The sequence below is a fragment of the Quercus suber genome, unplaced genomic scaffold, assembly GCF_002906115.3.
Source record: "Quercus suber isolate HL8 unplaced genomic scaffold, Cork oak 2.0 scaffold_2, whole genome shotgun sequence".
Classification (NCBI taxonomy): domain Eukaryota; kingdom Viridiplantae; phylum Streptophyta; class Magnoliopsida; order Fagales; family Fagaceae; genus Quercus; species Quercus suber.
In genome coordinates this window covers 1,020,024-1,043,782 of record NW_027069469.1, presented here as the reverse complement: position 1 = coordinate 1,043,782, position 23,759 = coordinate 1,020,024, and positions in this window count along the sequence as shown.

Genomic DNA, 23,759 nt, shown 5'->3' with positions numbered 1-23,759 from the left:
CATGAACTCTTAATCCTGAGAGAATAATGGACCTGATCATAAGGTGTAGGTTGCTTTCATATATCAGGAGTGAGATCTATAGTAATAGTCAAAACCTCAGTATGTTGGACAGCCACATTTAGTGTTAATGGAACATGTATTCTCAAGATGGAATTCATAGTCTCTTAATGGAGATATAAAGTATTCTCTTGAGATAAGTTTAATGAGTTTGTTATTCAGAGAGTTAGGCCTAACCACTTTAGTAAGACTAAAGTATATATTTATGGAATTGGATTTCATAAATATATAATGAATAACATTAAAGGATTAAACCGGGTACTCAAGGATTAAGATGTAGTAATTTACAAAGTGGCAGTCTACATTAATGACTTTGTATTACTACAAATATTTTATGAAGGGGTTGCATGTATAATAAAGTCTTGGGATATAATTTATAGGTAAGGCCTAGAGTGCAACTATATTTATATAGTGGTATTAAATATAGTTAATGGTAACTTTGGACTTATCAAGAGTTAACAGAAAAGCCCAAGGCCCATTGGAGCTAATGTCTTATTGGTCCCTTTTGGTCCCATTCCAAGCCACACACTTAAGCCCAATTGGAAAGGCCCAAAAGGACAGCCCAATTAGATAATTGGTTGGATAAAAAGGGAAAAACGTACAGAATTTTCTAAGTGAGAAAAAATATCATTGAAAGGTGGTGTGTATGAGAGTGTAAGTCACTCTTTTGATTATCCCTTTGTAACCAATTGAGAGTCCACACTTCTTGGGCGTTATTGGAATTGGAGTGAAGACTAAAAGTATTCCTAAGTGCTTCAATCTTTGGGTTTTGAAATTCATCGCTTCAAGGTATGCTCACTTGTTCTCTAATTCTGAAATTTTACTTAACGCATGTTATCAACTTTGAATGATGTAGATCCGTTTTAAACTTAATTATCCACTGCGTTTATCTTTAAACCCATCACAACCATCATCGACACCACCGGTGGTGGTCTAATCTCTGGCTCATCTCTCTCAACCCAAACCAAAACCATTTTTGTGATTTGTGGGTTTGTTCCTAAAGTTGGCGTGGTTTCTGCCATGGGTGGGTGTTTATGGGTTTGTTCCTAAGGTGGGTGTTCTTATTCTTCTTCTTCTGCTATGGGTGTTTGTGGGTTTGTTCCTGTGTTCCTGGGGTTGTTCTTGATTTGGGTCTGGAGAAAGGTCTCTACCCACATCTTTGTGGGTTTGTTCTTGATTTGGTCTAGAGATTTTGTTTGTTCTTGATTTGGTTTGGAGATTTAGGTCTAGAGAAAGATTTTGGACTTTGGAGAATAAAGAACAAAGGAAAAAGAACAAGGAACTTAAGTCTCTTATACTCGAGTTGCTACAGTGAATTTAAGTCTTACAGACTCGAGATATTAGTTTACTAAATAATTTGGAAAAAATGCTAACTAATGAAATTGTTAGAAAAATGGTGTTATTTTGAAAAAAAAAAAAAAATTCCAAGAATAGGGTTGATGAATAGGAATGTTGTTTAGCTATTTCTGATTATATTCAAAAAATTGTTGGCATCCCACATGTTTAATTTTTATTGAGGTGGCAATTCCTTGCCACTTTGTAATAAAATGGCCACTTTAGAAGTGCAATGAGATCACAACAAAGTGGCTATAACTCGCTAAATTTGGAAAAAAGTGGAAATTTCTTGCCTCTTTGTAATAAAGTGTCAATTAGTAGCCAGTTCAAATTTCAATGAGATTGCAACAAAATGGCTATAAGTAGCCACTTTTGAAAAAGAGTGGCAATTTCTTGTGACTTTGTAATAAAGTAGCAACTATTAACCACTTTAGAATTTCAATGACTTTTCAAAGTGGCTACTTATAGCCCACTTTTGAAAGAAAGTTGCAATTCCTTGCCACTTTTTAACAAAGTGGCAATTAGTAGCCACTTTAATATTTCAAGTGTTTTCCAACAAAGTGGCTATAACTAGCCACTTTTGAAAGAAAATGGCAATTTCTTGCCATTCTTTAATAAAGTGGCAATTTCTTGCCACTCTCTAATAAAGTGGCAAATAGTAGCCACTTTCAAATTTCATAGAGATTGTGACAAAATGACTACAAATAGTCACTTTTGAAAGAAAGTGGCAATTCTTTTTCACTTTGTAATAAAGTGGCAATTAGTAACCACTTTCAAATTTCATGAGTTGCAACAAAGTGGTAATAACTAGCCACTTTTGAAAGAAAGTGGCAATTTGTTGCCACTTTATAATATAGTGGCAATTAGTAGTCATTTTAGATTTTCAAGGCTTTGCAACAAAGTAGCTATAACCAGTTACTTTTGAAAGGAAAAGGCAATTTCTTACCACTCTTAAACAAAGTGAAAATTAGTAGCCGCTTTCAAATTTCATAAGGTGCAACAAAGTGGTTATAACTAACCACTTTCAAAGTTGCAAAAAATTGCTGCTTTGTAATATAGTGGCAATTAGTTGTTGAAAGTTCAAAATGTGTATAAAACACCCTTGAACATTTAGACCCTAAATTATAAAATATCAATTCAAGCTTATAATCGAACAATTAATGTACAGAATATGAACATAAGCCAATCACAGAATTGATAACTAATCTATGCCAAATATAAACACATCCACAGCAGTAAATATAAGGCAAAGATAAAGGGAAGGAAGATACAAACACACGGACAACACACGATGTGTTATCGAAGAGGAAACCGAAGTCCTTGGTGTAAAACCTCTCCGCCGCCCTCCAAGCGGTCAAATAACTCACTAAAGAATGTAGTTGGGACACATGAACAGCAGAAGACCCTCTAAGCCTAATCTACCCAAGTACCTAAGCCCTCCAAGCTTCTTGCTCCAACGAGGTTACAACAAACCTATTTCTTCTTTAGCTTCCCGGATTCTGCTACTAGACCATAACATCAACCAATGTATATTGGTTCCTTCTAAACTGCTTCCCTTAGCACCAAATGAGCCTTCTCACAGACGTAGGTGTGGTCAGATAAGGATTTGGTCAATGATCTCTCAAGGATGTGACAATGGAGAGGAAGAAAGTAGAGGAATTTGTAGAGTCTCTAAGGTAAAGATTGGGGATAAGACAATCTTGTTTTTCTCTAGGGTTTCACTCACAAAATTTTCTCTGGTAGCTCTCACAATTTAGTGGGTATAAGGGTCTATGTATAGTGGTGTATATTTGGACTACAAAGAGACAGTTTTTGCCAAACAGGGCTGATTGGCAGCTTGAACTCGCGGCTTGTTCAAGTTGCGACATAATGGTCTAGCTAGCCTGGGACTTTTGTCTTGTAGTGCAACAGCTGGCGCAACCCTTCAGCACCCCATGTGTGCATCTCACGTGCCTGCAGTTGGCGGCTTGCCAGTCGCGAGTCAGCCACGAAACCCTGCTTTCTTGCACATACTTGAGCTTTTCTTCACCTCTTCTCACACACTACCCTTAAAATAATCCCACCTAAATACAGGATTACTAAGTGCTAAATTACAAGCAAATTGGCACGGAATAAAGCCAACAAGATGGTTGATAAATTTCAACCTTACAATCTCCCCCTTAGGCTATTTCGTGACAAAACCCTAAAATAAACTCTAAACTTAATGCGTGAGTTGGGAACAGTTGGAAAACTCATTCACACCTAATTCTAGAATTTATGAAGCTTTAGAACCATAAGAACAAGTGACTCCTGAAACACAACAACACAATAAGTTCATTGTATGTAGAAAACTTGTAAAGCAAATGGAACAAGCATAATGGAATAAAGCAATAAACCATGGCAAGACCAAAACATGCAATCAATATAACCAAGTGATCACAATACTCATTCACAATTGGAATGAACATCCGGACATTCAAGATGACAAACACAAGGCAAATCACTTGAATGACCAACACTCAACCAATGCACAGTACAAGAAGTATGTGCATCTAGGAAAAATCCTACAAGGGCACAAGAGTGACAGTACTTAAAAATGAATGCATGGCATTAGGTTAGAAGTATTGATTTAACAAAGCATAAAGGCTGCATAAAGCATGGCACAAACCATAAAGGCCTACAAGTGTGCATAATCAAACCCTTAAAGCTTACATAAGCAACATGGGTACAAACCTCAAACAAAACAGAACATATACTGACTTAACAGATTAACATCATGAATACCAAAGTGTTAAAAACATTCAAGAGATATGAGTTTAAACCAAATAAACAACTAACACCACAGAGTTTTAAATTAGTAAAAATAGCAGAAAGCCAAAAATTATTAAAGCTATATACGAAACATCAAGTGATAAAGAAATCTCCCCCTCAGAACAAGCACTCCCCCTCAAGAGCTGCCCCAAAAATTCTTCCCTTTTTTAACTGGAATGGCCAAAGGGTCACTGCTCATTGTTAGTGTGAATGCTGTCAAACTTGGCTGAGAGTACATCCAGCTGATCCCGCATTGCTGTCATCCTTTCAGTATGCTGGTTTTGAACCTCTCTAAATTCATCAAGCCTTTCCAGGATAATCTGAAATGCATCAGGAGGTGTAGCAGATGAAGTAAAGGCCTTGCTCCTCTTGACTCTTCTTCTTGGTGTGGAAGATGGTCCTGTAGCCTCTGCTTCAGTCTCCATTGGATCACCTTCTTCTTAAACACCCTCCTCTTCTTCACCTGGAAGACGACTTTGTATCCTTGTGAGAGTAAATTTTTTAATTGCTGATAGAGGAGGAAAATGACTGATATCCTGAGGAATTACAACACTTTTTTTCTCTAAAAATCCTCATGAGAAGACTAGGAAAAATCAGCTTGGGTCTTGAGGTGGATCTAGTCTCATCCACTATAGTATCAAAGATGTGGGAACTAATGTCAATAAAGGTTTTCTCCTTAAATTCCATGAGAAAGATGGCTCTGGCATTTGTTAGTGTAGTCGTCTTCTTTATAAGGTACAGATTGTACATCATTATGGTGATCAAACACCTCATATCTTTAGGAAAATCAGAAGTGTTGAGACATCTCTTTTCTATATCCCCACCAATTCTTTTTTGGACAGTTTCTAGAGAAAGCATTCTGTCCTTGTAGTTAGTGAATTCATAATCTTCCAATCCCTCAAGCCCTAGAACCTTATCAATATCATGAGCATCTAAGGTAAATTCCTTTCTTCTCACCCAACAACTTAACTCCTCCTCCCTTATCACAGCATTTGCATAGAATTCTCTGATTAGAGGGTCACACATAGGTGGAAAGGCACTCAGCAGTATTTCCCAGCCTCTACCCTTAAAACACTCTGGAATGAAAGTGTCCTTCAACTCCTTGAAATCAACAAATCTTTCCTGAATGATGGTTCCTTTTGAAAAAAAAATCCTTATATCTCTCAAAGTGTTGAATAGACCTAAATAGGTTAAGGTCCATTTTCATTCTTTTTTCAGATTTCTTAGCCGTTGTCTTCTTCTTTGTAGGTGATGCAGCCATCTGTAAATAAGCAGAAAAGTCCACAACAAGACAAAGCACAATGTGGAAATTCACACACATTAGCAACAAGTTAGTTACAAAGAGAGTAACAGAGTGACCAGACAGAAGACAGAATCAGCATAGTTGATAACCAAAGGATGGAAATATCAAATCAAACAGGTTTAAACAGCATAAGAGTAGACAAGAGCAAAAAAATGACATTGTAAAACACATTCAGATAGATACGAGCCTATGTCAATGAATCATGACATAATGAGTATGAAATGTGCAAGAAGGAAACTAAAAACAGCAGCACAAACAAGATCAGGTGTTTTAAAATAAGAACAATGCCACCCACAAACACCACACACTCGAATAGCCTGAAAATTCTAACACCACATTCAGAGATAAATATAGAAACCCCAAAACCATATGCCCAAAAGAAAATCTAACAAATATCAATGTTCAGACCAAATATTGGCAACTTGATGAATACACATATCTCTGAAACAACTCTGCAACCAAAAAAAAAAAAAAAACCTCATATAATTAATCTCAACATTTTAGGCAAACCCATGTTTGAACAATTTATATCGCAGAATCACAGATGCAACAATCAAAACAATAACCTAAAAAGCAAAACAGTAAGAATGAAGTAAGTGAAAGAAAACCCATACCTTTTTCTTGGTGTTTGATGAGGACATAATGCAAAGATGAAAGCTTTTTCAAAGAAACACAGAGTGTTTGAAAGAGTGATTTGGGAAAGACAATGAAAAATCACAAATTTTCAAGGGAAAAGAACTGAAAAACAATTTTAAAAATTATCTTTAAAACGCAAAACATGCATTTTTTGCGACTGGATCAAGTCACTAGTAAATCGCCAGTGTAAGCCGCGAAACACTATGAAACAAGATTTGCAAAAAATCTTCTAAGTGTTTTTCACGACTGGAAGGTCTACCCGCGAGATAGTCACCAGGGGAGCTGCAAAAATCTCTGTGTACCCCTCGCAACTGGACATTCTACCCGCGAACAAGTCGCCACACTGAGCTGTGAAAACCACAAAAACTCAAATTTTTGAAAATTTTCTAAGTCTTTTTTGCGACTGCAGCCTTGACTTGCCAGTGACTCGTGAAAACTCTTAGAGTGAGCTTCGCGACTGGAGCATGCGATTGGACCTACCCGCAACTGAGTCGCCAAAACAGGGCAACACTGTTTTTGAAAATTTTGACATTTTTGTAAAACAAAATACTTTCCAAAAACAAACTAAAATATTCAAAAATCTTTTTGTGTTTGATCAACAGAGATTGAGCATGTGAAAACACATTTGATCAAGTACAATCACACAAATGAATATGGCATTCATTGAACATAGACTTGTGTGTTATGTGTGGATATAAAAAATGAGATAGTCCTTAGTCTAATGTGAAGCTTCAATGATCAATTCAATCAAGGCATACACAACTAGCACTAGATAATGTGACCTATCTCAATTATAGAAACATGCATATATGACCTCCAACAAGCACTTGATAACAATTCTTTGAAACTTTTCATTTGGTTCCATATTCAACACATCGTTTGCACTTTTTGAGCAAAGAAAATCTCTTTTTGAGATAGATGCTTGAAATTTTTGATATTCCAATTGATGAGTTAGCCTTTGGCTTTTTGGGCATCAAACATATTATTTTGGTCGCTTTTCCTTTTTCCTAGTCGAATACTAGTATGTGCGACAGGCTTTTGCAGCTCTATATCTCTTTTCATTTGGAGATTCACATTTAGAGAGCTCTTTTAAGCATAAAAATAAAAAGTAGGAAGATATATAGGCATGAGTCTATGCATGTCTCAATGTCAACAAAACCATTTACTAATTATTCATGACAAGGTTGAAGGTCTATTTACAACAGTCACATAGATTTTAGAATTTCTTCCACAATAATATGAGTGCATGAGAAACAAGCTAAGCTCGTTAAATGCACAAAGCCATTAGTACAAAAGTACAAGACAAAACATGCTTTGAGACAAAACTCAACAAAACCAATCAAACTTTTTGGATTTTCTACTTTTTATGTGTTATTGGATTTTTGACACTAAAGCAGTAAGAGAATGATAAAAAACATAACAAAAATGTAAAAACATTTGAACCAAAGACAAACACACACACAAAATAACAACCTAAATACTAGCAAGAAGCACACAACTAAGCAAATTCACAAACATGGGAAGAATTGATGCATGGACATGTTGTAATGCTTATGCATGAGTACCTTTTGTCACCCACACGTCACGTGCGTTTGGGGTGATATCCTTGAAGGATCGGGTACGAGAGTTGGGACTGTCAAACCTTCATGTGAAGCTTTCTAGGCAATTGGTGAAGGCATTGATCATCTTCATCACGTCCATCATTCCTAGATCACGGTTTTGACTTCTTGGTTGCTCACCACCCCAAGACCTCATGTCATTTCTTCTCCCTCGTGACCGAGGTGCACTTGCATAATTTTATGCTCTTAACTTTTGATAGTTGGGTCTGGTATGTCCTTGCAATCCGCAATAGTGACAAACATATTCCGTTCTCGAACCATGTTGTGATCTTGGAACTGATCTCCCTCTAGCTCCATATCTGGATTCTGATTGATTACGAGACTTATTTATCACCAGTTGATTAGCCACATTCTTCTTCTTCTTAGGCTTAATTTTCTCAGGACGGGACCTATCCATAGTCGTCTCCTTAGCCGTCACAAACTTCACTTCTTTGGTGACCTTGGCTGACGAGCTACTTCCTCCAGTGTATCCTAAACTGGACTTGTCTGAGGCATGTTTCTGAGATGAAATAATATCGTCCAGTTTCCTTGAGGAGACTTTATCTACCTTGGCATGAGCTTGCACTACCTCTTACTCAAGAAACCTCACTTTTGTGTAAGCTTCTGATAGCTCACTATTAAGTGCTTCAATCTCTCACTTTGCCTCCTTGTATCTTACCAGCAGAATTTTGTAGTCTTCCTCAGCTTTCTTCATCCTCTTCACAGCCGCCTTTGCCACCTTTGTATATTCACCTGATTTCTCAAGAAGTAAGGTGTAATTCTTTTGAAGACTAGACGTATCTTCTTCTTCTTCTTCAGCCTTTAATTCTTCAACAATCCCAATGGACTCCAAATCAAAATATTCGCCAAGTTCCTTCACAACTGAACCCAAATCATCTGATGACTCCACATGTGCAATGGTTATAAATGCAGAGTAGTTTCCTTCTCTGTCACAACTTTATTCAGAATCAGAACTCGAAGAGTCTATATCACTTAGCGTTGTGGCATACGCCTTGCCTTTCCCTCTCAAGAAATTTGGACACTCCTTCTTGAGATACCCATGGTCATTGCATTCAAAACACACAATGTCTGAAGGAGATTGAAAATCCTTCTCTTCTTTCCTCGTAAGCTCTTTCCTATCATCTCTTGAAGATGAAAATTTCCCTTTGTTGAATGGTTTCCCACTGTTCTTCATCTTCAAAAATTTGCGAAAGTTTTTCTCAAGATATGCTATTTCCTTCTCCACTCCATCTTCTTTGAAAGGATCATTCATTCTTTCGGTGATGGTATTAAAAGCAAGCGATTTACTTGTCTTGTGGGAAGGCAGTCCAAGCTTATATGTCTGGAGAGGCCCAATCAGCTCCTGAATTTTGATCTCATCCTGGTCTTTACTCTCTTCTATGGCTGTGACTTTTGCTCTAAAGCTTTCAGGCAAGGATCTTAAGATTTTTCTCACCACCTTAGTATCATCAATCTTCTTACCAAGATTGAGTTTAGCAATGGCAATTTTGTTGAGCTTCTCATAGAATAAATCAAACGATTCATCTTCACCCATCTTGAGCTCTTCAAACTTGGTGGTAAGTATTTGGAGTTTTGTGTCCTTCACCTTCTTAGTACCTTCATATGTAGTCTCCAAAATCTCCCAAGCTTCTTTGGCTACGGTTATATGATAGATCCTGTGAAATTCATCAGGAGACACACCATAAAAAATAGCATTTAAAACTTTACTGTTGGCATTGGCTGCCGTAAGAGCTGCCTTATCCCAGGTGGATTTTTCAGCCTCCAGCCTTGTCCAACCTATTTCAACCGCATCCCACACGGTGTCATCAATAGAACATAGAAATGACCCCATTCTAACTTTCTAGAAAGCATAATTGTTGCCATCAAAAAATGGTGGAACATTTAAGGATTGAGACCTATCCATCTCAAAAAGGGTCAAGGATCACACTCAGGTATTTAAACCACAACAAGTGTACCCACTCTGATACCAATTGAAAATTCAAAATGTATATAAGACACCCTTGAACGTTTAGACCCCAAATTATAAAATATCAATTCAAGCTTATAATTAAACAATTAATGTGCGGAACATGAACATAAGCCAATCACAGAATTGATAACTAATCTATGCCAAATATAAACACATCCACAGCAATAAATATAAGGCAAAGATAAAGGGAAGGAAGATGTAAACACACTTACAACACACGATACATTCTCGAAGAGGAAACCGAAGTCCTCAGTGTAAAACCTCTCTACCGCCCCCCAAGCGGTCAAATAATCTACTAAAGAATGTAGTTGGGATACATGAACAGCAAAAGACCTTCCAAGCCTAATCTACCCAAGTACCTAAGCCTTCCAAGCTTCTTGCTCCAACGAGGTTATGCCAAGCCTATTTTTTCTTTAACTTCCCGGATTCCGCTACTAGACCATAGCATCAACCAATGTATATTGATTTCTTCCAAATTGCTTCCCTTAGCACCAAATGAACCTTCTCACAGACGTAGGTATGGTGAGATAAGGATTTGGTCAATGACCTCTCAAGGATGTGACAATGGAGAGGAAGAGAGTAGAGGAATTTGTAGAGTCTCTAAGGTAAAGATTGGGGATGAGGCAATCTTGTTTTTCTCTAGGGTTTCTCTCACAAAATTCTCTCTAGAAGCTCTCACAATTTAGTAGGTATAAGGGTCTATATATAGTGGTGTGTGTTTGGAATATGAAGAGACAGTTTTTACCAAACAGGGTTGATTGGTGGCTTGACCTCGCGGCTTGCTCAAGTCGCGAGTTCAAGTTGTGACGTAACAGCCTGGCCAACCTGGGACTTTTGTCCTGTAGTGCGATAGCTGGCATGACCCTTCAGCTTCTCATGTGTGCATCTCACGTGCATGCAGTTGCCGGCTTGCTAGTCGTGAGTCTTAGCCGCGAAACCTTGCTTTCTTGCACATACTTGGGCTTTTCTTCACCTCTTCTTACACACTACTCTTATAACAATCCCACCTAAATACAGGGTTACTAAGTGCTAAATTACAAGCAAATTGGCACGGAATAAAGCCAACAAAATGGTTGATAAATTTCAACCTTATAGTTGTCATTTTCGATTTTCAAGGACTTTGCAACAAAGTGGCTATAACTAGCCACTTTTGAAAGAAATTGGCAATTTCTTGCCACTCTTTAATAAAATGGCAATTAGTAGCCACTTTCAAATTTTACTGAGATTATAACAAAAGAAAGTGGCAACAAATTAATAGCCACTTTAAACTATAACTAGCCAGTTCTGGAAGAAAACTTGCCAATTTGTAACGAAGTGGCAATTAGTAGCCACTTTCGAATTTCAGTGAGTTGCAACAAAGTGGCTATAACTAGTTACTATTGAAAGAAAGTGGCAATTTCTTGCCACTCTCTAATAAAATGGCAATTATTACCCACTCTTGAATTTCACTGAGATTGGAACAAAATTGCCATTTTTAAAAGAAAGTGACAATTAGTAGCGACTTTCAAATTGTAGTGAGATTGCAATAAAGTGGCAATTTCTTGCCATTTTGTAATAAAATGGCCATTAGTAGCCACTTCGTGGAGGTCCAAATCTTGCTCTTCCTTTGTGGAAGACTACATCCTGCCATGCTCTTCTCTACTTGTTTTAGTTTTTTCTTCGCTGCCACACTTCTTATTAAGTGCAAACATGACTCTTTATCTCATAAAAGTGCAAAATTTTGCAATATCTCAAATGTGTATAATACAATGAACATTATAGTTAAGGCTTCCAGGCTATCAATACGATTCTTAAACCTGACTATACTAAACATGTTTCTCTATCAAAGTACTATTCACTTCTATCTTACAAAAGTTTGAAACATGGCTTATATTTAACTGTTCGTCTTACTTAAAAAATCCAAAAGGTACTTAGAAAAATCATTACATGTATAATGTAAGATTTTTTTTTTCTTTTTTTTCTTTTTTTTTTATGAACAATAATTTAAAATTTTTCAATCTTCTCTCATTGGGAAGTGTGCATAATTAGGGTCTGTTCTAGTTTAGCTTCATTAGTAAGCTAACTCATTATTTTATCATTTATTTTGTGGCTTATAAATACTCTTAAAGCTCTTATTAGATTTTTTTTTTCTTTGCTTAAGTAATTGGACAACTTCTGCTCTTCCTTTGCTTTTATGTTGTGCTCTACCCTACTTGGCTCTCTTGTAGTTGAAGAGCATACCCTGCTTTTCTGTTCTGCTCTACCCCTAGTCTGCTCTACTCTTCTATGGTGGAAGACTAGATTCTGGTCTGCTCTTCCCTTACTTTTTTTATTTATTTTTTTGCTAGGTAATTATGGGGGATAGAACCCCCTCATAGATACGCATGGTACCGGGTACCACCAGGCTACAAGGCCCGGTGATTCTTCCCTTACTTTTCTGTTCTACTTTGCTCTTCCGTAGTGGAAGAATAGGTTTTGGTATTGTCCTCCCTTACTTTTATGTTCTGCTTTGCTCTTCGGCAGTGGAAGAATAGGTTCTAGTCTGGTCTTCCCTTGCTTTTCTGTTCTGCTCTGCTCTAGTCTTCTCTTCTAGTCTACTCTTCCATAGTTGAAGACTAGTTTCTGGGCTACTCTTCCTTTGCGGAAGGCCAAATCTTGGTCTGCTCATACCACTTGCTTGGGTCTACTCTTCCAAATATTTGACTACAAATTTTTAGAGTGATTGAGCTCAAGGAGATTTTTTTTTATTCAACCATCAATTATAAGTTGTTGATGCCAAGTTTTAACATATTCTCTCTCTGTCTCTCTCTCTCTCTCTCTCCAAAGAAATAAAAGGACTTTAAAGACAAGTCCAATTTGTAAATTTGCAAGTGCTTCAAACCAAAGAATGACTTAATAAAAATTGCAACTCCAAGAATTGAAATTGCAAATGGTATTAATTATTGGCTATTAATGCGATTATTAAGCCGTACCACATTGAACGTTTCTCTATCAAAACAGTCTTCACTTCTATGCATACATGCAATAGATTTTTGTAAGTCATTCAATAGCTTGCTAAATAAAGTCCTGTTTCCGCTACCAAACTAAAGATAATGTAATTACAAACCAAAGACCGGGGATAAAATTCTTAAAATCCCTTCAATAGCTTGTTAAATTAATGTCATGTTTCCACTACCAACTAAAGATAATGTAATTACAAAGCAAAGACCATGGATAAAATTCTTAAAACTCCCTCCATATATTTGGACTCTTGCTTCAGCAGGCTTAAATCAGGCCTCAGTCGATCCAACTCACAACTATACGGGTTCTACGCTAATAATGTCTTCAACATTTCTATACGGCGAGTTACATCAAGCTGGACAAAACAACACATACTAGCATAACATGGTTACCAACAACTGCTATTAGCTGCAAAAGCAGAAAATAAATTGTTTATTCCCAAATGCCAATATAATAGGAATGATTAAGGCAAATCTGAAACACAACTATATATAAAAAAATTAAAAATAGAAGATCAAAACCTTATTAAAATAATTATCATGCAAAGCAAAATCTGTTAATTGCTCAAAAAATGGAATAGAGAACAAAACAATACCTGACTCAAGTATTAAGGCTTAAAATTTTTTACTTTAAGTTGATAATGAGTTAATGACAAAGCAAGGCAGGCAATTTTGAGGAGTTCCCTACTATTCCATACTTGCATCTAGATCAAAGGATGACAATTCATTACTTGGTACACATTGTAACTCATTAAGGGTATTCTTTCACAACTTAGTTATCAACTCTCATAGATTTTCATTCATTCTTATTCTTTATCCTAACTAGGCTCCTAGGAGACCCTAGAATTACCCAAAGGCAGCCAAACATCAAACATACAACTTTTCAGCTCAATTCATTCACCAAAGTTGGGTGTGTCACTACTGTTTACTGCCTACTCCAGCAGCATATACTTCACATACAAAATTTAAATGGGCTATCAAACCATGTCCAATTTTCATGCCAATTTACAGATGTCTAGTACTTGCCATAAAAGTTTCATAGTCAAAGAATAAAGCCATGATTTATTAAAAACCATACAAGCCAGTATACTCAAATCTGCCCTGATAGAATTAAGGACAACCTAGAAACTGCACCATGATTTCTATATTCATCCAATTGCTGTGAGACCAATTCCATTACAAAAATGTGTATTAGCATTCATAAGAACTACCTCTATAATCCAAATTCACAGAATAAGATTTAATCCAACATTTTCATGTTGAGAACTCAGAATATGTCATAGTGGTAGATTTAACACATTTACAGAAAACCAAGGGGATTTTTATGCACATTAGACATGTAGACAACACTTATAAACAGTCATTTCACCATTTATAACAAAATGAACAAGAATCCCAGCAGTAACAGCAATTTGCACTCACCCTAGCGTTTCTTAATCACATACAATAATTAATTAGTTTCAAATAACCACAAATCAGTTTCAAACATCAACTTTCAACTCAAAGAAAAAATTTCAAGAATAAGCATGAAGGTTAAGTGTTGCCCAATAGGACCAAGTAGGTGATCAGGATCCTCTCTATTTGATTTGAAATGGAGAGGATCCATTTCATGGTATAGATTTAATTTTTCATGCATCTAAAGGTTACATGATGCCACGTCATTCAAAATCAATTCCACCAAAAACGGAATGATAATTGGTTTTAAATGATATGGCACCATATTCACCAATAGATTCGTGAAAAGGAAATCTTCACCTTAGAATGGACTATATCCATTTCAGAATAAAAGTGGGAGGATCCTTTTCTAGGAGTGAGCATGTTAAACATGGCTGAACGAGACAAGAGTGCAGAAAGGTAAACAAGAGAACTGAGAAGGTAATACATGATACCTATCAAACCTAAAGAACAGGTAGACTTAATTTCTTTAACCATGTAACAGGAATACAAATTAATCAAAAGTATAAGACCAAAAATACCTTGCTCAAACTGGACACCGGGCTGGATCTTCCCCAAAATATTGAGCCAAGGCAGCATCGTTTCTACCCTGTAAACATTGAAATTCAAATATATGTCTAGTAATGCTTATATATCACATCCTGCAAGCACACACACTTGCATCTGAAACAAATTCCATCAAAATAAACACAAACATACCATGCTAGAGAAAAATGAAGCCAGAAACCTCACTTCAACTTCAGCATGACCGAGGAATTCATTTAATATCTGGACATTTCCCAATGAAAGATCAAATATTAATAACTTAATTAATTGCAATAAGAAAAATAAATCTAAAATAAAGCAACTTAGAAACAAGGTATAGTTCAGAGAAAAAATAACAGCAAAGCTGTAGTTCATTGCTTTGTTCAATAAAATGAAGTTAAGGTACTGAACCATTTATTAGAAACAAGTTACGTCACAAAGAGAGCTTAAAAATACTATCATAATCACAACTTCTCATTTGCATGCATAATTATTGAATCAAGGGTAAGAACAACATGAAATTGAATTAGGATCATGGAGTTAACTCAAGAAATCTATATAATATACTATATATAATAGCAGAAGTTGAGAGAAAGTGGATTCCTACAATTAAGGAGGTGCTGACAAATAGGATAACTGCCTATTTAAAATTCAGACATGTATAACTTAAAAAAGCGATACATTACATTGTTTGGCAATGCTACACACCGTTTGAAAGTCATAAATTATAATTTTTCATTACGTTAAACACTGTTTGGAGCCATCTTGGTATAAAAGAAAACTAACCACTTAAGACAAAAAAAAACATTGCTACACGAAGAAAGGAGAAAGAGAGAACGAGAGAAAAGAGAGTGAGAAATAGAGAGGCAGAGAACGGAGAAGGAGAGAGAGATCGAGAGATCAAAAACTGCAGTTTGCAATCAAGAATGAAAAGATGTCTCTCACTTCCTGTCAGATTTTCTGCCATCACCGTAAGCCTGCACTCGCTACCCGACCATCGAAATCGCTACTGGTAAGTTCTGTTTTTAAATTTAAAAATTTAGGGTTTTGGTTTTTTATTTGGAGAATCAATTGGGTGTTAATTATGATTTAGATTGGTATTTTGGGTCAGATTTCGTAGCGTTATTGTGATACAGAGAAAGGGAAGGGGAAAAAAAAAAGTTTACGGCACAGTGGAGATTCGACTGAAACTGAAAGGTCAAGAAGGATTGCCCAAATTTTCTTTTGTTGGATTTATATTTAGGGTTAGAATTTGTCAATTAATGTATTTGGGTAAAGGTATTGCCAAGAAACAAGGAATTTTCTTTTGCTAAAACGTTGTTTGCTTGTCATCCTATTTGAAGTTGTTCTTTTCTTCTTCTTCTTCTTATTTCAATTTCATTCTCTGAATTGTATTTGGTTTTTTTTTTTTTTTTTTTTTTTTTTTGAGTTTATTAATTCCTTTTGATTTTGGTAACACTACAACACGTTTAAAAGCCTCTCATTATAAATTAAAAAAAATTAACCAGTTAAAATTAGATATGTACCAAGATAGAAATAGAGAGAGGCGATAAGGACATGGAGAGTAACAGAGAGAGAGAAAGGCGATGAAATCAAAAAGTTTCAAAACACAATTTTGCAGACCCAAAATCTAGGGAGAACGGTAAATAGAGAAGGCCCAGAGTGGGGACTGGAGAGAGAGAAAAATCTGCCACCATCAGAGAGACAGGTCATGTACCCATAACCAGTAAAGCTATTGTTTTTGTTTTTTTCCTTTTCGTTTTCAAATCTGGAAATTGAATATAATTAGGTTTGAATTTCTTGGTTGGATTGGTTTAGATTTACTGTTAGTTTTTCTACTGCCGTCCGCTCTGTTCCCTTGCCAGTCTCAAAACATCGAAACCGCAGCACACATTGGAATTGAGATTGAGGAACAGAAATCTAAGCGCCATTAACTCTGTCGATGAGGCCATTTACTAGCCATCATCAAATCACTGAAACTGCCACAGGTAATTTTTCCCCTTTCTTAGATCTAGGTATGAAATATGACTTAGTTTTTGAGTATTTTGGTTCGATAGGTATAGATTTAGATGTTTGCTATGATGTTTTGGGATTTTCTGTTATGGTTTGTAGATTTCAGATTTTGATGTTGTTTGTTTTTTTTATGGATATGTTTAGTTAACTTAGGGAAAGGATGATTTTCTCTATGTGGTGATGGAACATCTGAGAATGAATGGGGGCATATTGGGGAAGCTTGATACTGTAGATGTGGTTGAGGTCATATGCATAGTTTTCTTATTTCAACAAATCATGTATTCAAGTTGTTTTCTGTTAAATGTTAATATATATATATATATATATTGATGGAGTTACACGTTAATAATTGAGAACTCATATAGTCTGATGGTTATTCATTATCATTTTTCTGATGTTTATAACCATTCACTGAGTCGAACAAATTAACGGTTAACAGTACAAGATTTTAAAAGTATTGTACTAATGTTAGTCAATCTATAAGTTCAATTAAAAGGGAAAGGAAAAGAAATATACCAATGCGGATGATTATGATTTATGACCATGTGCATATCATTATGCTATAGAAAACCCATAAAGAAAAAGGAATAATGCAAACTTGAATGGTGACCATGTGAAGATGAGAGACATACTTTTTTAATGGTGGCCGATTTTTTCAACAATTACATGTTGGTGCATACACATGTATGAATGAAAATTTGCTTATGTGGGTGAGGTGTAACCAATGTATATTGAAGATTGAATTATATAATGGATTGAAGGATTTGATTATCAAAGGTGATACAACCTCAACATTGAAAGCTCGGAAAAGTGTTGAAAACACACGAGCTATTTAGACTCCCAAATTAAAGTTACGGCTTAGTTGATTTTACACTAACTTAATACTAAGTGCGGAATAGTGTAAACACAAGCATATAAGCAAACAACTACTCTAATCCAGAATATCAAACAACTCACAGCAGTAATATAAGGATGAGATAAGATAGGAAGAAATGCAAACACATGGAAACACGCGAGAGTGTTATCGAAAAGGAAACGAAGCTCGGTGAAAACCTCTTCGCTGCCCTCCAAGGGTAAATATCCACTAGAAATAGTTGGGATACATGACAGTAGAAGACCTCCAAGCTAATCTACCGTACCTAAGCCCTCCAAGCTCCTACTCCAACAAGGCTTCTCGGAACCGTGTTTTGTCTAGTTCTTTGGATCCCGTAACAAGCTCCATGTTGCATCTACCATTCCAGGCTTCTTCCAATGCTTCCCAGCAGCACCAAAACTTCACTTGACACTCTCAAAGGGTGTGGTAAGTGATTGGGCTATCAACCTCTCAATGATATGAAAATGGAGAGGTAGGAGATGAGGAAATTCTCAAAACAAATGTGTAGAGGATTGTGGGTATAACAATCTCTAACTCTCAAAGTGTTTGGCTAGAGTTTTCTCTCAGAAGCTTTCTTTCACATTTATGGGTAACGTGGGTATAAATAGTGTAGGCACAGAAAGTGTGTATTAGACTGGATAGGCTGGTAGAATAGAATGCCTCGCGGGTAGGCCTTACCCACGAGATACTCGTGAGACATAGCTATCTCCATCTGGCTTGACTCTTCGCATTCCAGCATGTGCAGGGCACATGTGTCACTTCGCGGGAAGCTAAGTCGCAAGATACCTACGGGAAATCTTCAGTCTTCAAATGCTTGAGTCTTCACACTCTCTCTCTCTCTGTCACACACCCCTTACAAAGAAATCCCACAATAAATATAGGGTTCAACAGATTGAATATAATTACAATCAAATTTGGCACAGAATATAAGCCAACAAAACAAATAGTTGTAAATAACAACTTTACAATCTCCTCTTTTGGCTATTCCATGACAAAACCCCTAAAATAGACTCTAGACTTAAATGTGAGTTTGGGAACAATGGCAAAACTCACTCACACCTAATCTAAAAGCTATGAAGCACTTGCAAGCATATACTTGTTACCTGAAACACTTGCACACAAACAAAACTTTCATTAAGCTTATGACAAGCTAAATATAAGGTATGTACATGAGCAAGTAAAGTGCGATCAAGTTTGTAAGCACATCATAACAAGTAAGCATATCTTGATCAAACATAAAGAACCAGTCATTAACGAATGACTACAATGAACATTTAGCATGTAAATGCTCATCCGGACACGCAATGCAATTAAGAACAATCCAAAGGATCAATTGCATGTCCAACACTCAACCAATGCAAAATACACTAAGTACTTGCATCTAGGATAAAAGATCCTACTCGGGCACATGAGTAAGGTACTTAAGACATTAGTAATATCTTTAAAGTACAAAAAAAAAATGCTACAAAAGCATTGAGATGAACACAAACTAAACTAAAATAAAACTGAGATGAAAACATACTATTTAAGTTTTAAACAAAAGCAGTAACAACTATAAGCATAAAACAGTAGTTGTGAAAACTATGAATAAACAGAATTAAACCATCTATGAACCAATAACCAATTCTTATAAGCCTAAACCTATGCTCCCCCTAATGCTGTGGAAGTTCTTCCTCAGCTCCCCCTCAAAATTTTCTCCCCCTTTTTGACTGGAATGGCCAAAGAGGCTAGAATTGATCAAACTCTGAATCTGATCCATGCGTCGTGGACAAGTGATTTGGGAAGACAATGCAGTTATCTGTCCCTGGACGTATGCAAACTGAGTCGCTGTGTGCTGCATATGGGAATCAAGCACTGCAAACATCTGGTCCATTTTAGCTAGTAATTGATCAAGTTTGCTCAAGCCTTGTGTTGGAGTAGAAGATGATGGCTGAGCCGCGACCTCTGGAGTAGAAGTGAACCTATCAATCTCCTCCTCTGTATCTTCACCTTCATCCTGCTCAACACATGGTTGTGGTATGGTATGCACACCAGTCTTGGAGCCTTTGATGTGTGATATGCTCCTAGTCAATGTATGACCACCAATGGGATAGTCCCTCTAAACTACTGTAAGGCCACTGGGAAGTTTGAGCTTTGCTTTAGCAATCAAGCCCATAATCAGAGAGGGAAACAACATTACAGCCCTTGAATTCTGCTTTGTAATGCTCTTCTTCAGGACATGGATGATATAGCCACAAATGTCTATCTCCTTATGGGTAAAGAGATCATACAGGAATCTTGTTCTTGGAACAGATAGTGTGGTGAAGTTGGTGATTGGATACAAATTATGAATCATCACATAACTCAGTGTCCTCATTTCCAGAGAAAACTTGATTGTGTTTATGGATGATTTCTTCGGTTCACCACCAAGAACTTTAATCATCTCATCAGTAGATTCCAATCTGTCCTTATATGCAATTGTAATTGGCTGAGATGGAGGACGAACTTCCAAAAAATCTTGGATGATCTCTCTTGTAATCACAAATTCTTTGTGCCTCACCCAGCACTCGATACGATCTCCATTGACAGCTGCATTTGAGAAAAACTCCTTGGTTATCTCAAAATAAACAACCCTAATTGGATTCAACAGCTTGGTCCAAGTCCTGTCTTTGAACACTTCAGGGATGAATGTGTCCTCAAGAGTTTCTAATTGAACCATCCTCTCCATGATGATCGTCTAGTCCTTGTAGCATTCATTATACTTCATATCTGCTTTAGCAGACTTGAAATGATCAAAATCAGTGCGTGCATGCTTTGAGGATGATTTCTTGGAGGCTGCATGCTTAGTTGGAGACATTTGGACAATTTCACAAAGCAGACAGAAAACAAGAGCACAAACACAAACCAGAACACAAAACTTGATTAGATTCAAGTTAGTTCCAAAACAGATGAAATAAAACTTGAAACAGAGCATAATTAACTCTAAACAACATGCTAAACACATAAAAACAAGAAAACATAAACACAATGCTTGAAAACAAGTAATTGTGCATGTGTGTGCGTCTCTGTGCATGTGCTAATGCATGTGCGTGCATGTGGTGATGCAAGTGTGTGCCTAGTGTGTGGAAAATGGGCAAAGAGTGTGAAACATACAAATAGTGACCAAAAACTAATAAAGCAAGGTCATATAAGTATAAACACATAAATTGAAGTCACTTGAACCCAATTAAGCACAAAAATGTTCCTCAAACATTTTGTCAAACACCTAGCATGCACATATGAACTCTAAGTATGAACAATGCATGAACATAGTGAAAACTAGCCTTAAATGCCACACGGGGCCAACATAGATGCACAAACAACAAATGGAACTCAGCCTAATCAAAGAATTTGAAAATTTTGCACTTAAAAAAGAAACCTAACCAAATTTTTCGAAAATCCCCAATTTTCAAACCCTAAGCATAAATTTCTGCATAAATGAAGAAAATCATGAAGCAAATGTTTTAGAAAACATACCTTGAAGTTGAAAATGCAAAAAGAATGCTTGAGAATGATAGGGTTTGAGAGAAATTTGATTTTGGGTTGAGAAGGGTTCGAAGAGATGAAGAGCGATGGAAATGAGAGATTTTGAAAAACTGTCACATATGCTACATAAAAATTGAAAACACGCGTTTCTTCGCGGGTTAGAGAGTAGTGAGACAGTTGTAAGACAGTCGCAAGAAAGGCACTTGATGCACAAAAACTTTCACAAGAAGCTATAATTAGCGAGATAGTAGTGATATAGTTGCGAGAGTTTCTATTTGATTTTGGAAAAATCCAATTTTGGCCAAACAACATTTTGCAAGAAGCTGTTGGTCGCAAGGCAGTCGCGATACAGTCGTGAGAGTTTTTGTGTGATAGGATAAAAGAAAATGTCCCTCAATACCTTTTCGCTGGAAGCTCTAAGTCACGAGCTTCTTGCGAGAACACCTCTGAACCAGTTATTGAAGAAAAACACAAAAATGCATTTTGAACAAAAACAAATAGCACGAAATTATAAAATCACTATCAAAAACAAATAAAACACTCAAAAATTTTTTTGGGTTTGATCAACAAGTATTTGAGCATACACATCACATTTGAACATGTACAATCACACAAATAAGATAAGCATTCATTGAATCAAAGTCTTGTGTGTTGTGGGTGAGTATCAAGTGTGAAATAGTCCTTAAACCAAAGTGAAGCTTCAATGATCAATTCAATCGAGTTATACACAATTGATACAAAATCAAGTGGACTATCTCAATTATAGAAATGAGTATATATGACCTCCCACAAATTTATTACATAGCTTAGAAGCTTTTCATTTGGCTTCTGCACAAATCATAAATTGATTACATTTGATCCATTTTGGATGATACATCTCCTTTTTGAGATCGGTGCATGATATTGTTGATATATCAACATCTAGAATTAGCCTTTGGCTTTCAAAGCACCATACATTTCAAAACACAAGTCTCTTTTCCTTTTTTCTAGTCAAATACTAGTATGTGTGACAGGCTTTTGCAACTCGATATCTCTTTTCATTTGAAGATTTACATTTAGTGAGCTCTTTTGCAAAACATAAAAATAAAGTGGGAAGAGATATAGACACAAGTCTATGCAAGTATCAAGACCATCAAGACTATTGACCTTCATGACAAGCTTGAAGATCTATTTACAACAATCACACATAGTTTTCAAGATTTCTTCCACAAATATAAATGTGCATACATAACAAGCTAAACTCGTAAATGCACTACGCCATTAGTACGAAGGTATTAGGCCAAACTCACATGTGATAAGTACAACGCAAGCGATCAAACTTTTTAAAGATTTTTCAATTTTTATGGGTTTTTTGAATTTTTTTGAGCATACTAAAAAACAAACCGAAATAAAGTAAGATTAACAAACCAAAAAAGAACAAGCACAAGCCAACAAGTTAAAAGAATGCTATCAAAAGAAGACAATGCATGATAAAATGCAACAGCAAAAGTCCCAAAATATTGAAAGAATTAATGCATGGACATGTGAAAATGCTTATACATGTGTACCCTTTTTCACCCGCACGACACTTGCATTTGGGGTGATATCGTTAAAGGATTAGGTATGAGAGTTGGGAGTTCCAAATCGTCTAGTAAAGCTCTCCAAGCAAGTGGTGAAAGCACCGATCATTTTCATCACGTCCAACATGCCAGAATCATCATTTCGACTTCTTGATTGCTCTCTAGCCCAACTCCTTTTGTCCCTTTTAGGGCTATATGACCTCTGAACACTTGCATTCTTTAATGCCTTCAGCTTATGGCAGTTTGGTCTTGTGTGTCCTTGAAGTCCACATAAATGACAGAAATGATGAACTCTTGGACCTCTTTGCAAGTTTGGAGAAGATTTCCCTTGAACTTTAGGCTTAGCGACAATTTGAATACAAGACTTATTCAACACTCGTTGATCAGCTCCATTTTTCTTCTTTTCATTCTTTATTTGTTCAGGGGTAGGGGCAACTGCAACTGACTCTTTGGCTTTCACAAATCTCACATCTCTGGAAACATTGTCTGATGAGCTACTCCCTCCGGTATATCCCAACTCAGACTTATCTGAGAAATGTTTCTGAGATGAAATAACCTCTTCCAGCTTTTTCATGGATACCCTTTCTATCTTGGCATTTTCTTGCAATATTTCTAGCTCAAGAAATCTGATTTTTGATAAGCTTCAGTCAGCTCACCATTCATTGTCTCTATTTCACACTTGGCATCTTTAAAATGCACTAGAAGACTTTTATAGTCCTCCTTAGCTTTCTTCATTTTCTTCATAGCTGCCTTGGCTACCCTTTTGTATTCTCCAAATTTCTCAAGAAGGGAATTGTTATTTTCTTGAAGGCTGGCTGTGTTATCATCTTCCTCAGCATCATTTTCTTCAGTACCTCCTATTGGTTCTTCATCACTACGATCTCCTAGTTCTTGTACAAGCAATTTCAAGTCTTCCGACAACTCATTATGAGTGATGGTCATAAATGCAGAGTAGTTTCCTTCTCCATCATAACTCTCTTCAAAATCAAAACTTGAAGAATCTAAATCACTCAGCGTTGTGGCATACGCCTTGTCCTTCCCTCTTAAGAAATTGGGATACTCCTTCTTGAGATGTCCTTGGCCATTGCATTCATAACATACAATGTCTAAAGGAGATTGAGAATCCTTCCCCTCTTTCCTCT